The following is a 13,487-nucleotide window of genomic DNA, read 5'->3' as shown; positions in this document are numbered from 1 at the left end:
AGCCAGGTACCCAAGCCTCTGGGCCTCAGTTTAGTGGCATTTGTTATTTGGCTACGCTTGGCCTGGGATGTTCCAGAACTTCACACTTGGGTTGAGGCTGCGGGTGCGTAGATAAAAAGCATCCCCGCGGCCCAGCCACTTGGCGGCGTCTAGAAGATTCGGTGCCTGCGTACTTTGCCAGACGGAGGCCGGCGGCCGGGCGCCCCGCGGTCCGGCGGGAGTTGCCGCCCTGGATCGAGGCTTCGAGAGGTGGCACGTGCTTCTCCCAGGGCCTCCCAGCCTGCGCCGAGGCCCCGCGGCGCCAAGTCGAAAGCAGGAGCGGGAGGGCGCGGAGCACCTCGGTCCGCCGGGCGGCGGGAGGTCGGGCGAGCGGGCCGCGGCCGGGCAAGCCGAGCCCTCTCGGGGCCGCCCACCTGTTACATGCCGGTTCTCTGTGAACCGTCCTCAGCTCACCCTTGTCCTGAGGGAGACTTGTTGCGTCTGTGTTTCGGTGTTCCTGACACAACTGAAGCAACTAGATTTGAGGCTACTTAAGGAGATTTAGCGATTTGAGAATATCTAGCAACGTTAAGACCGCAACAGTTTTCTTTTCTTTGAGTGCTCAACGAAATCTTCACGTTTTCTACTCATAACTTGTAATCGCTGCTCATACTCTAAGGGCATACAGTTTACCCTGAAAGGAACATGTGTGAGTGTGAGGAATAAGTCGTATTTGTGATTTTTAAATAATTCTTTGAAAATCTTCAAGTATCTCAAGAGCACTGCATGATTTGCTGAAGCTCAGAAAAGACTCAGTGAAGTAACTTCGTTTGCTGTAGAGCTTTGCAGTATTCTTTCGCAGTACCTACTGAGGGTATATGGGGACAATTTCCCTGAATTGGGAGGTTTTTTTTTTTCCTGAGAAAAAAACTCCTTAAAGCTATAGGGTATTAAAGAGAAACGTGAGAGAAAAACAGGTGAAAAGACACTGAACATGAGCAAATTCATGCCTGTTACATTACAGAGACCAAAATGCTGAGTGGCTTCATTTCTTGTGTCTAAAGAAAATTACTATTTTTTCATGTATTTTGTTGAAAATAGAAATCTCACAGATAAGTCACGAATTTTTAGATTGTGAAAACATGATAAATTTACTCTGGCAGAATTAGTGTTCTTGATGTCATTAAACACTGACAGGCACTAAGGTTTTCCTTAAAGATACAGAAATAGAATGTATATGACACATTAAATTTAGTTAATATATACATTAGTGGTACAGAAAGTTTTTATCACTACTATTCAAGACCCCCCAAAAATCATTTGACTTCTGATGCAGAATTAATTTAGGAACAGCAACAAGATATCTTATAAAGTTATTTAATTGAAAACTGAACAAGTTCTCAACAAGTTTTCTGTATTTTTCATACTTACTCTGCCTTCTCCCATACATCTTGATATGTAAAATTATAATGAAAAAAGCTCACTTAGTTTAATTAAAGAATATTTGTATTCAACAATGCAATAAAGTAAAAATCACCAACCAAAAAATAAATACTAAATAATAATGCACTGTTTATTGAACAAGAAAATATCTTTGTAATCTTCAAGAATGTTTAGTTATGTAGGTGTCAGGAATATACTTTTTTGGAAAAGAGCTTTTTCTTTGTTTTTTGTTTTTGGCTATGTTTTAATAGATGGTTCCTGAAAAAGCAATTATGCCACTTAACCATCCTGTTGATATTTACTGATATCTGAAAAAAGCATTGGTTTTTTTGTGGGAGAGGGGGACATGCCATTTTGACCTAATGATTCTTTAATCATGCTTTAAAAATGAGTTGGATTTTACTTAAAACACACTAGGTACAGTCTTACAAAAGTTTTTAAAAATCAAAAGTATTTCCCTCAAATCCTTCAGTATTTTAGGTGAAATGGCAGTTACATAATGTAGCCAAAGTTGAAACTGCTTTTAAGTATATCCAATTTTTTCTTAGAAAAAAAATAACCAACTTCTATATGGTATGATTACTAACATCCTTTCAATCATAGAATTGTTCATTCATGTTTCTGGGACTATTACTTCAAAGATAAGGATATGCTTAAAATATTTTAGAGTTCTAATCAAATAGGACTAGTCTCAGTTTAATCACGAGGACCCATCAAAATTTAAACACTGAAAATCTATTATGTTTCTAAAAATTGTACCCCTCCTACTCCTTTGGGATAATTTACTTGGTGGTTAATATAATCAAAGACACAAAGTTCCATTCCATTCCAAAGGTCATAAATACTTCATTTTCAAAGGTTAATCTTTACTGAACAGTTTATGAAGACTATTTTAGAAAATTTAAATTTCTTTTAAAATGGATTGTAAAATTTGTATTTAAGGAAACTAAGTCACAATTTTTTTCAAGATTGAAGTGGAGTGTAAATAAATCACAACTATTTTTAACATTTGGGGTAAAATTGATTAAAATGTAGGACTAAATGGTTTTTGACTCAACTTGATGTCTAAAGAGTTTATAAAATATTTTTTCTAGACAAATATTGTTATTTATGTTCAAAGCTGTAAATGTTTGTAAGATATACCATCATCTGGCATAGCTATTTAGATGTAGAAATCATGTTTTCTATTTAAAGTTTAAAATGCTTATTGTGAAATATACATACAAAAGAAAGTATAAAACAGACATACACACTTTATTAAAGAGAAAGGAAAGTATGTGGAGTAACAAGTTCTTAAATACATCAAAAAGTAGATTTGAAATTGGCTACAATACCAGTAGTGTTTACATTTGTTACATAAATTAAGTCTATTTATGTTTTAGGGATTTTGTTAAATCCTTTTAGAGTAGTGACAATATACAGGCATACCTTTTTAAGGCATAAAAACAATTAAGATCAGGATATGGAAGTTCTATAGGCCTTTGAAAATCCACAGTTTCTTCTTTGATGGGAGAATTGTGCTTTATGTCCATTTATACTCTTAATGAAGGAGCACCAGAAGAATCTTCTTGTTCCCCAAAAATGGATGTGTGATCTCATCCAAAGTTTATAGGTTCAACCCTTGATTTCATTACTGGTGACCTTCAAATTCCTATTTCTAACTTAGACCTCCCTGTTGGACTTCATTTACCTGTACAGTCACGAAAAAAGAACATAGGATTTTAGCTCTTAGTTTATGATGTGATGTTTGGCACTTGCTTCAAGAAATAGAGGAAGACAGGCAATGTGCACAGTATAGAAGAAACAAAATTAGCCATGAGTTGATAATTGTTGAAACTAGAGTGAGAATACATATGACTTCATTATACTACACTTCTGTATATTTGGATTTCTTCCATAATGAAAATTGAATACAAAATATTAGCTTGCAGAAAGTTGTTTTTGCAGGTGAGGAAACTGAGCTTCCCATACTTTGGAGCTCATACATTATTTATATATATCCTTTATCTGCTCTCATATATTGTGAGGTTGGTTGGTGTGAGGCTCAGAGTGGTTTGGGTGATTTACTCAGGGTTACATAGTTGGTACTTGGTCTTCAGATTCCATTTTCTTTTGACCATAAGAGCTACATAAAATTTTCAATATATTAGCAACCATTAATTTTAAAAATACCACCGTATCACTGGAGAATCAGGTAACCAGATTGACATCAACGAAACATATTTTATCTGAGTCCAAGTTTTAAAATGTGAGTTTTGGTAAGTGAAAATTATTTCTTGGGACAGTATGGCATTTAATTTCTGGGCATCACTTCAATCTCATTTTTATGAGTGTCAGAAAGATAGTAATAGAGTACTGAATGAGAAGACTAGTCTCACACTAAATCTTTCTGTCTCCCCTTTTAACTTAAATTTCTTACTAATTCCTTGCCAGGATGGTGGCCATGTAAGGCAGAATCCGCTAAGGAGTGTGTAGCAACTCACCTGCCAAATCAACTAGCCCTGAAGAAAATTTTTTTTTAAAATTTCTATTATTAAAAAAAAAATTCCTTGCTAGCTGGTTCATGTTTATGAGTGAGGTTTTCTGTTCTTGACTTTTTTTTTGTTTTTAAGCATATTGCTTTGCAATATGATAGAAGTTCTAATCCAAGGGAAGTTGTGTAAACCAGATACAGAATTGAGATTAACATAATGGCTCTTTATATTAGGCTTAATTTCTCTGTAAACACATATTCGGAATCTTATTTTCCAACTACACTAACTTGGGAACTTTTGTTTTTTGAGTTTTGAAGTTTGTAGCTTAATTTTAAAATCTCATTAGTAGCAAATATTTGTCTTCTCGGTAAATTTCATTTTTCAGAGCTAAATCTGGAAATAAAAAAAGTTTAAAATGTTGGGTAATAAAGATCACATCACTTTATAGATAATGTTTCCTTTATAGAAAAGCAACACAGCAGAAGTCTTGTTTAAATTGTATCTTTATTTCTTGTTTTTTAAAACCCTTCATCCTGTTTCAGTTCCTGCTACTGACCTCTTCAAACTTTTTCTTACCTGATGTAAAAAATAAAGGTTGTCTATGTTTATTCATGTTTGGAGAAGAAAACACCTCGCATGTATTTTCTCCCTGTATATCCTTGATTGAGGCATAAACTTTATTATATACTCGGTTTGATAATTCCTCCATGCCTTTTTATTTGTACATTTTGGAACTGAGATTCTACCCCCACCCCAAACCAGTATTCCAATCAATAAAATAGAAAAATCTTTTATCCCACAAGAGATTAGAAGTCAATGAGGGTCCTAGTGCTGAGAGACACCTAAGAAATAGGACTGTTTTCCTGTAGTCGCAGTCCTTGGCACAATGCCAGACACAAGGTAGGTAAAAATGAAAGAATGAAATCTAGTCACCAGCCCTGAAACAGATTTAAATGTAATTCATCTCAGATATAGCATTGTCTTTTTTCTTCATAGTATTCAAAGTTAGTTTTGAATGCTTCCATAGCATGTTTTAATCTCTTTTAATCGTCCTTAGATCTTTTCCATTACTTCTCACTATACTATACCTCCTGTTAGATGTAAGAGTTTCAAAATTTAGCTCATTAAAATTTTAAGTTATTAAATATATTTAAAAGCCCATAGAACACATGTGCATTTTATCAAATGGTTATCAACTTACACCATGTAATCACCACTGCCAAGGTGAGGGAACAGAACATTATCGGGACTGCAGAATTCCCTGGGTATCCCTTGCCTATTGCCTTCACTTTTGTTTCCCCAGAGGTAACCACTATCCTGTCATTTGTAATAGCTGTTTTCTTGTATTTATCTTTTAACCACCTTGTATGTGCATTCCTAAACAATGTAGATGTGTTTTGCCTATTTTGAATCTTACATGAGTAGAATTATAGAATGTTTTATTTTTGTAACTTGCTTTTTTCATTCACATTATACAATTTATTCATGTTTTGTGTTTCTGTAGATTTTTCATTTTCATTGCTGTTTGTTTATAGTATTTCACTGTATGAATACACTGCAATTGTATCAATCTCTTCTACTATGGGAAGGCATTTGGTTGTTTCAATTTTGGGATAGTTGTAATGGTACTGCTCTGAACATTCTTGTATGTGTATCCTGGTGCACATAAAGAAGCAAATCTCTAAAGTATATCCTTGGAGTGAAATTTCTGAGCCATAGGGGATGGTTATTTTCAACTTGACTAGATACTGTCATAGTTTTCCAAATTGGTTGTGTTAATTTATATTCCCAAATTGTATATGAGAATTCCAGTTGCTCCATATCTTTACCAAAGCTTAATATTGTTAGACTTAAAATTTTGTCAGCAAGTTTTGTGTAGTAATATCTCATTGTGGTTTCAATTTGTATTTCTTGATTACTGGTGAGACTGAACCCCTCTTCTTATATTTGTTGTCTATTTGGATATCTTCAATTGTCATGTGCCTGTTCTTATATTTCCTTCTTTTTCTGTTAGGTTGTCTACCTTTTTCTTTTTTATTTGTAAGAGCTCTTTACATATTCTGCTAGTCCTTTGTCAATTACATGTGTAGCAGATATTTTTCCCACTTTGCAGACTGTCCTTTCATTCTTTTGGTGTTTTTAAGTAGCCAGATTTGTTAATCCTTTCAGTTATGATTGGTGCTTTTATGTGTCTTAATTAGGAAATTTTTCTTACCTCATGATCATGAAAATATTTCCTTTTATTTTCTTATATTCTTTTAAAAGTTTTGCTTTAAATATCATCTGACTTTTTTGTAGTATGCAATACTTTACAATAGTTCCTCTTTTTCCTTTTTGAAACTTCATGTGACCACAATGTCATCGTTATGTTGCTAATTCCACAATCTATATTTTCAGTACAGACTATACTCCTTAGCTAAGATTTTTGTTTCCAACTGCCTCCTGAATCTCTCCACTTGAATGTCATGCAACTATTTGCAAATATCTCAGTTTAGAGCTCATTTTTTAAAAATCCATATTTTCTGATTTGATTAGATTAAATTATCAAAATACATGGTGGAAACTTTGGCTTTTCTTTCTTCCTCCAAATAGCCATCAGGTCCAAGAAATTCTCCTCCTGAAATGTATGTCAAATCCATTCATTCCCTTCTCTCCTGTTCCACAATTAATGCTCAGAGTTCCACCTACTCTGGTTCAATAGCCTTCTAATTGGTTTTCCTGCCTTCCTTCTGTGCCACTTCTCACACTGCCATAGTTTTCTTTCTAGACACAAATCACATCTCTTTTCTGCTTTTATGGTTTTTCATTACCTTCATTCTAACAAAAAGTTTAAATTCTTTCACATGGCTTCCACCATTACTCTGCAGGAATCTCATGTTTTAGCCACACCAGGCTACTTACTGTTTCCCAGGGAAGTTGTGTACTTTTGTTGTGCCTTGTTTCATGTTGTCCCCTCTGCTTGGAATAGTCTTCCTTCCAACTCTTCCCACTGGGAAAATCCTGTTCCTTCCACCATCATCCCAGGAAAGAATTAATCCTTCCTTTCTCTGGGTACTTTGTACTTCCTGCCCACAGTACTTTGTTCAGACCTTTATTACAGTGCTTATTATCATATTGCCTTGTATCAGTCTCCCATGGTAGACTATGAGGTTTTTGAAGATAGAGAATATATTTTATTAATTTTTTTATTCTTAGAATCTAGCAGTGTTTGGTGCAAAACAGTACTCAATAAATACTGAGTTAAAGAATTGTGCTTACCTTGAAAATAGACATGAACAGCTTAAAAATTGTGAACAGGAAAAAATGTTGATGAAAGAGTATAATGAGTTGTTTTATGTGAATGGGTTCTAGCTGAAAAGATTAGAATGTGTGGCTCTGACCCAATGCTAACTGAAGAGACAGAAATAATCTTAAAAGAACAAGTAAAATTGACTTGAGTTCTCTTTAATTTTGAAAGGGTGACTAACATTTCAAACAGACTTAGAATACAAAGTTAACTAAAATTAGTTTTTAAAAAAGTATTAAATTCACAATATTCCTGGAGAAATTTTTCAGGGAACACCACGAGCATAGTCTATCCTATTACAAGTTTTATAATACTGTGAAATATATCTGTTTTAACAATGTTTGCTAACTTTTACTCTGAAAGGTGCTGGTAAATCAGGTACCCCTTAGGTTTAGTCAGAACAGTGAGAGATTAACAGTTCTTGTATGTGCTTATTCAAAGACTCCCATAAAAAATAATTTTTATTTAGTTTCAATTTGGGCTAGTGTCCAAATATTTACTTAATGTTCACAACAAAACCGAATTGTGAAAAATGAATTTCTACAGTTCATCTGGAGGAAGCAGGGGTAGTGTTCAGTAACATTATCTTTCTCTCTTTTCCTGTTAACTGATTCATTGTATGCACAAGAGGATTCTAAATATGAAATATTCTTAGTAGAGAAATTTTAAGAGCAAATTGCTTTTTCATTAAAATATTATATCTGAAATACTGACTGGAATAAATCTTCAAAGAAGCTTGAAAAAGTTTGTCTATGTCTGCAGGTAAGTTATCTTCTGATGATGAACTTACAGGTCTTGAAATAAATTAGCTGCTTAGTAAACATGGTCAATTGAATACATGTGTTTATTTTCACTCTCTTTCGAAAACATAATAAAATGAATGTCAAGGAATAAAGAAAGGCATAAACTCCATAAGGACAAAGAGAACATGAGAGGAGATGTCAGCAGTATTTTGGAAGCTGGGACATTGGTAGAAAAATGGTAACTACTTTAGTAAAGAAAGCTGTGGATAAAGTGAAGGTTCCTGTGGCCAGGATTCTCACCTAGTTGGCTAGCTCACTACACACGTGTGGGCAATATGTAGATATTGACTCTATATAAAGAGCCCGGCCAGTGCTCTGGGCGACCTGGTGGGAAGGCTGCAAGGCTGCCACAGAGCAGAGCAGAGGCTGGAGTGGTGGCAGTGTTGAAGACAGAGATTGGGACAGCTGGGTGGGCAGAGCGGCCCAGAGGCAGAGACCGGCTTGCTGCATGCAGACTCTCTCTGAGTGGACGGGATTCTAGTGATTGACCTGCCACTGTGAAATAAAGTCGGGTATAACCCTTTCACTCCAAGAACATTCTCCTGTCATTTCTTTGATCACATTGAATCCATAGTGAACTTGCCCAGGGCTGAAACCCATTGGCAAGGCAAAGATGAACCCTCAGTATGTGCAGCTGCCTTCCACCTACCATATCAGGCTACCTGAGACAGCAAGTATCGGCCAATGGCTGTGCAGATTCTGACTGTTTCCAGGTTAAGTGGCCAGCATGAACTTGGTAGGAAACTAAAGCTCTACTTTAGATGATCTAATAGCAATACATGTGTCTAGACTCTGAGCCTGGAAATTCACGGTTGTAGTATGCTCTATAAGCATATATTATGAATGATTACAAGAGTAGGATGGTGGTGTCTAAGGAAGAACCTCAGTGGCTCTGTTAATGCAACAAGAGTATCAAAATTCTAGATATTATGCAAGCATGATATCCAGAGCTACACTGTCTGGTATGGTAGCCACTAACACATGTGGTTTTTGAGCTCTTCAAATAGGACTTGTCTAACTTGGAGATGCAATGTAAGTATAAAATTCATACTGAATTTCAAAGACTCAATATAAAAAATGTTAAATATATCATTAACTTGTTATGTCAGTTGTTGAAATATTTTGTATATATTGTGTTAAGCCAAATGTATTATTTAAAAATATGTTGTTTCTTTTTTACTTTTCTTATGTGGATACTAGACAATTTTAAATTATGTATGTGGCTTTTATTATTTTACTTTTACACAGCTTTGAATAGAGTTACTGATGCTTAGGGGTGGCTGGTATGGTACCCTGTTCTGTCTCTTACAGTGGTTGTTTAAAATGAAGGTACTCTAGTATGTCAGTTATGTGTCAATAAAAAAAGTAATAAATAAAAGAAGGTACTCCACATGGAGACCTCCTCCATGTTGTACAGTACATCTCAGTAGCACCTGAAGTACTGTTTTTTCCTTTAGCACACTACAAAATTAATGGCATTGTGAATTTGCCTATCAAATAAAAGGGAGGAGTCTAAAATTATCAGTAGACATCCTGCTAAAATTTAGATTTTTCTTGTTATCTATCTACCATGCCTCTTTAGCACAGCTCCTCCCCTGAATCCATATAACCTTGTCTGCACCTGAGTACCAAACGCTGTAAGAGAAAACCACACAGTTGAACCAAGTGAGAACGCCATAAAGTCTTGGTTACTCACCTGGACTTGGGTTCTCAAGCTTTCTAGCAATATTTCTGTGTTTTCCTAATTGTCTCTTTAACCTAGTCTTCATAGTGGCCTTTTAAAACCCCTTTTACTCTTCTTAAACCTTGTTCTCAGCAGATGACCTTACTTCCTACTTCCCTGGGAAAATAACTCTAGAAGGTGTTAGAGAAGAATTCCATTGACATTCAACTAGAGATGACCTTTCTCAACATATGATGGGGTTATGTCCTAATAAACCATCATAAGTTGAAAATGTTGTCAGTCCAAAATGCATTTGATTCACCTAACCTATTGAACATAACAGCTCCCCCTAGCCTACCTTAAATGTGTTCAGAACACTTATATTTGCCTACAGTTGGGCAAAATCATCAAATATGAAGTCTATTTTATAATAAAGTATTGAATATCTAATGCAGTTTATTGAATAATATACTGAAAGTGAGAAACAGAATGGTTGTGTGGGTAAAGAATGGTTGTAAATAAAGAAATGGTTGTTTAGCCTGGTGATAGGTGGTTGACTGGGGCAAGGGTTCACTGCCATTGCCCAGAATCATGAGATAATATTGTATTAGACCAGGAAAAGATCAAAATTCAAAATTCATACTTCAGTTTCTACTGAATGTGTATTGCTTTTACACCAGAGTAAAGTAAAAAAATCTTAAGTTGAACCATCATTAAGTCAGGAAAAAAATCTGTATTTATAACATACATACATATATATATATGTCTTATATAACATATTTATAATGACATATTTATATAAATATAATTACATAACACTTTTAACATGTATATGTGTATATATGCTACCTCTGAAGTCTAACCTGCTGTCACACCCATTCTTCTGCTCCTGTCCGCCTTCTAGGCATGGTGGCTCTCATCTCTCCTGGGAGGATAATTCCATTTCTGTGTTCTGCATCTTATCCCCTTCTGCTTCGGGAGAGTCCTCTCTTTTAGCATCTTCAGTCTCCTTCTTTCCTTGTTGGTTTCATCCCAATAGCACTTGAACATGCTCTGTCCTCTGCTGTCTTAAGAAAATGCTCTCTGACCTCTTGTCCGCCTATGTACTCCTAGGTCTTTTTCTGTTTAATAGTTGAGCTTCCTGAAATCACTGTCTATTCATTGTTTCCACATTCTCACCTTCTATTCACTTTCTAATTCACTGCAGTAAAGCTTTCACTCCTGACACTGCTTTTACCAAAGCTACTAGCAACTTATATGTTTGTGATCCAAGGGGCCAATTTTCAGTCTTAATCATAGTTAATCTCTCTACAGCATTTTATGCTAATAGTCACTTTCTCTTCTATGAAATATTTTTCCCTTGGATTTTGTGATACTCTACTCATCTGGTTTTTATTCTGTTGTCTCTTCTTCTTAGTCTCCTTTTGACTCCCTTTTTTCTGCTTTATTAAATATTGGTGTTTCTCAAGACCCCCACCTCAGAGCTGTCTTCTTACTTAACATGCTCCCTGGGTGATTCATCTACTCCCATGTTTTCAGTTATTCTAAATCTGTATCTTTTACCCTAATCTCTAGACCCAATTTCTATCTGTTATACCTCCCTCAGTACATTTACTACCCAGTCTATTCCTCTGCCTCTATTCTTTGTCTGTGAATAACAACTCAGTCGACACTTGAGCATAAGAAGGAAACCAGAGAGTCATTTATATTCCAACCACTTTGGTCCTTCCTCAACTCACCAAGTTTAATCCATTTTATCAGTTAATAGCTCTTAATTCCATTTATCTGTCTATATCCCAAATACAAATACATAAAGCCTTTATAATCTCTCACCTAGTCTATTCCAATAACCTTTGAACTGGTTGCTCTTTGCATAAATCTTGTACCTATGCTTAAAACCAGTGATAGTTTCCAAAGATGGCCCCTGATAACCACCTCTCCCATGATTTGTGCCCTTGTTCAGTCCCCTCTTACACTGAATCTGAGCTGGTCTTGTTACTCATTTTAAGTAATAGAGCATGGTAGAAGTGACATTGTGCCAGTTCCAGGCCTCAGCCTTAAAAATGCCTAATAGCTTCAATATTTGCACCCAAAGTTTCTCATAAAAAGGCACTTAATATGATAATAACTCTGCTGGAGGATTATATGGAGTGAGAGAGAGAGGCCTGAACATTACAGCATCCCAGGTGAATCCAGACTTCTTGATGTCCTCACCAAAATGCCAGACCTGTGAGAGAACCATCTTATATGTTGCGTACCTGGAGAACTCCCAGACGATTTCAGCCCCAGGTGACATCACATGAGCTTTAGAACTTGCCTAACTGATCCCAGTCAATCCACAGAATAATGAGAGATGACAAAGTGGTGGTGGTTTTAAACCACTAAACTTTGTGGTGATTTATTTCACAATAGATAAAACCAAAGCAAAACCTCTCTGTTTTCTTTACTACTCTACTCTCATCTCTGGCAATTTACCTTTGATGCTTTAAACTCTACCTTCACTAAGTGGCTTAAAGTTTCCTGAGTGGGCTCTGCTTTCTTTATGGACTTTTTGTCCTTGCTCCTAGAAACATTTTCTTTTTTAACTTATGTCCTCCACTTACCAAATTCCTACTCAACTTTCAAGTTTTTATAATGGTCATCCTGATGTGTATAAAGTAGTATCTCATAGTTTTAATTTGTATTTCCCTAATCATTAGTGATTTTGAGCATCTTTTCATGTGCTGATTAGCTGTTGTATACTTCTTTGGAGAAATGTCCATTCAATTCCTTTGTTCATTTAAAAAATCAGGTTGTTTGTGTTTTGTACAGTTGTAAGAGTTCTTCATATATTCTATTAAGCCCTTATCAGATACACGATTTGAAAATATTTTCTCCCATTCCATGGGTCACCTTTCATTCTGTTGATAGTGTTCCTTGGTAAACAAATTTTAAATTTTAATGTAGTCCAGTTTATCTATTTTTACTTTTGTTGCCTGTACTTTTTGTGTCATATCTAAGAAATATTCACCAAATTCAAATCACTTAGGTCTCTGATCCATTTTAAGTTCTTTTATATATATGGGGCAAGGTTAGTGTCCAACTTCATCTTTTGCATGTAGATAACCAGTTTTCCCTATGCTATCTGTTGAAAAGACTGTCCTTTCCCCATTTTATGGTCTTGGCACCCTTGTTGAAAATGATTTAACCATATATGCAAGGGTTTATTTGTGGGGTCTCTATTTGTCTGTCTTTATGCCAGTACCATGCTCTTTTGATAACTGTAGCTTTTAGGAAAGTTTTGGGATCATATGTGTGAGTCTTCCAACTTAGTTCTTTTTAAAGATTGTTTAGGCTTTTCTGGGTCCCTTGAAATTTCACATGATGGGTTTTAAGATGGGTTTCTTCATTTCTGCCAAAATGATGTTGGGATTGTGCCCTGAGTCAGGAAGTATTGTCATCTTAACAATATTTATTCAGTCCATGAACACAGATGTCTTTCTATTTGTTTTCATTTTCTTCAGTTTTTTTTCAGCAGTGTTTTGGAGTGTATAAGACTTTTACCTCCTTAGTTAAGTTTATTCCTAAGTATTTTATTATTTAAATTTTTTAATTTTAGAAAAGTACATATAATATAAATTAACTATATCAACCATTTTTAAGTAGTGCTAAGCACATTTACATTGTTGTACAACCAGTCTCCACAGCTCTTTTCATCTGGCAAAACTAAAACTTTATATCCTTAAACAACTCCTCATTCTCCCTTTCCCCCAGTACATAACAGCCATCCTTCTACTTTGTCTTTTTTTTTTCTTTCGGTATCAGTAATATATAATTACATGAGCAACATTGTGGTTACT

The sequence above is a fragment of the Manis javanica genome, chromosome 1, assembly GCF_040802235.1.
Source record: "Manis javanica isolate MJ-LG chromosome 1, MJ_LKY, whole genome shotgun sequence".
Lineage (NCBI taxonomy): Eukaryota > Metazoa > Chordata > Mammalia > Pholidota > Manidae > Manis > Manis javanica.
Note: the sequence above shows the minus strand (reverse complement) of the source record.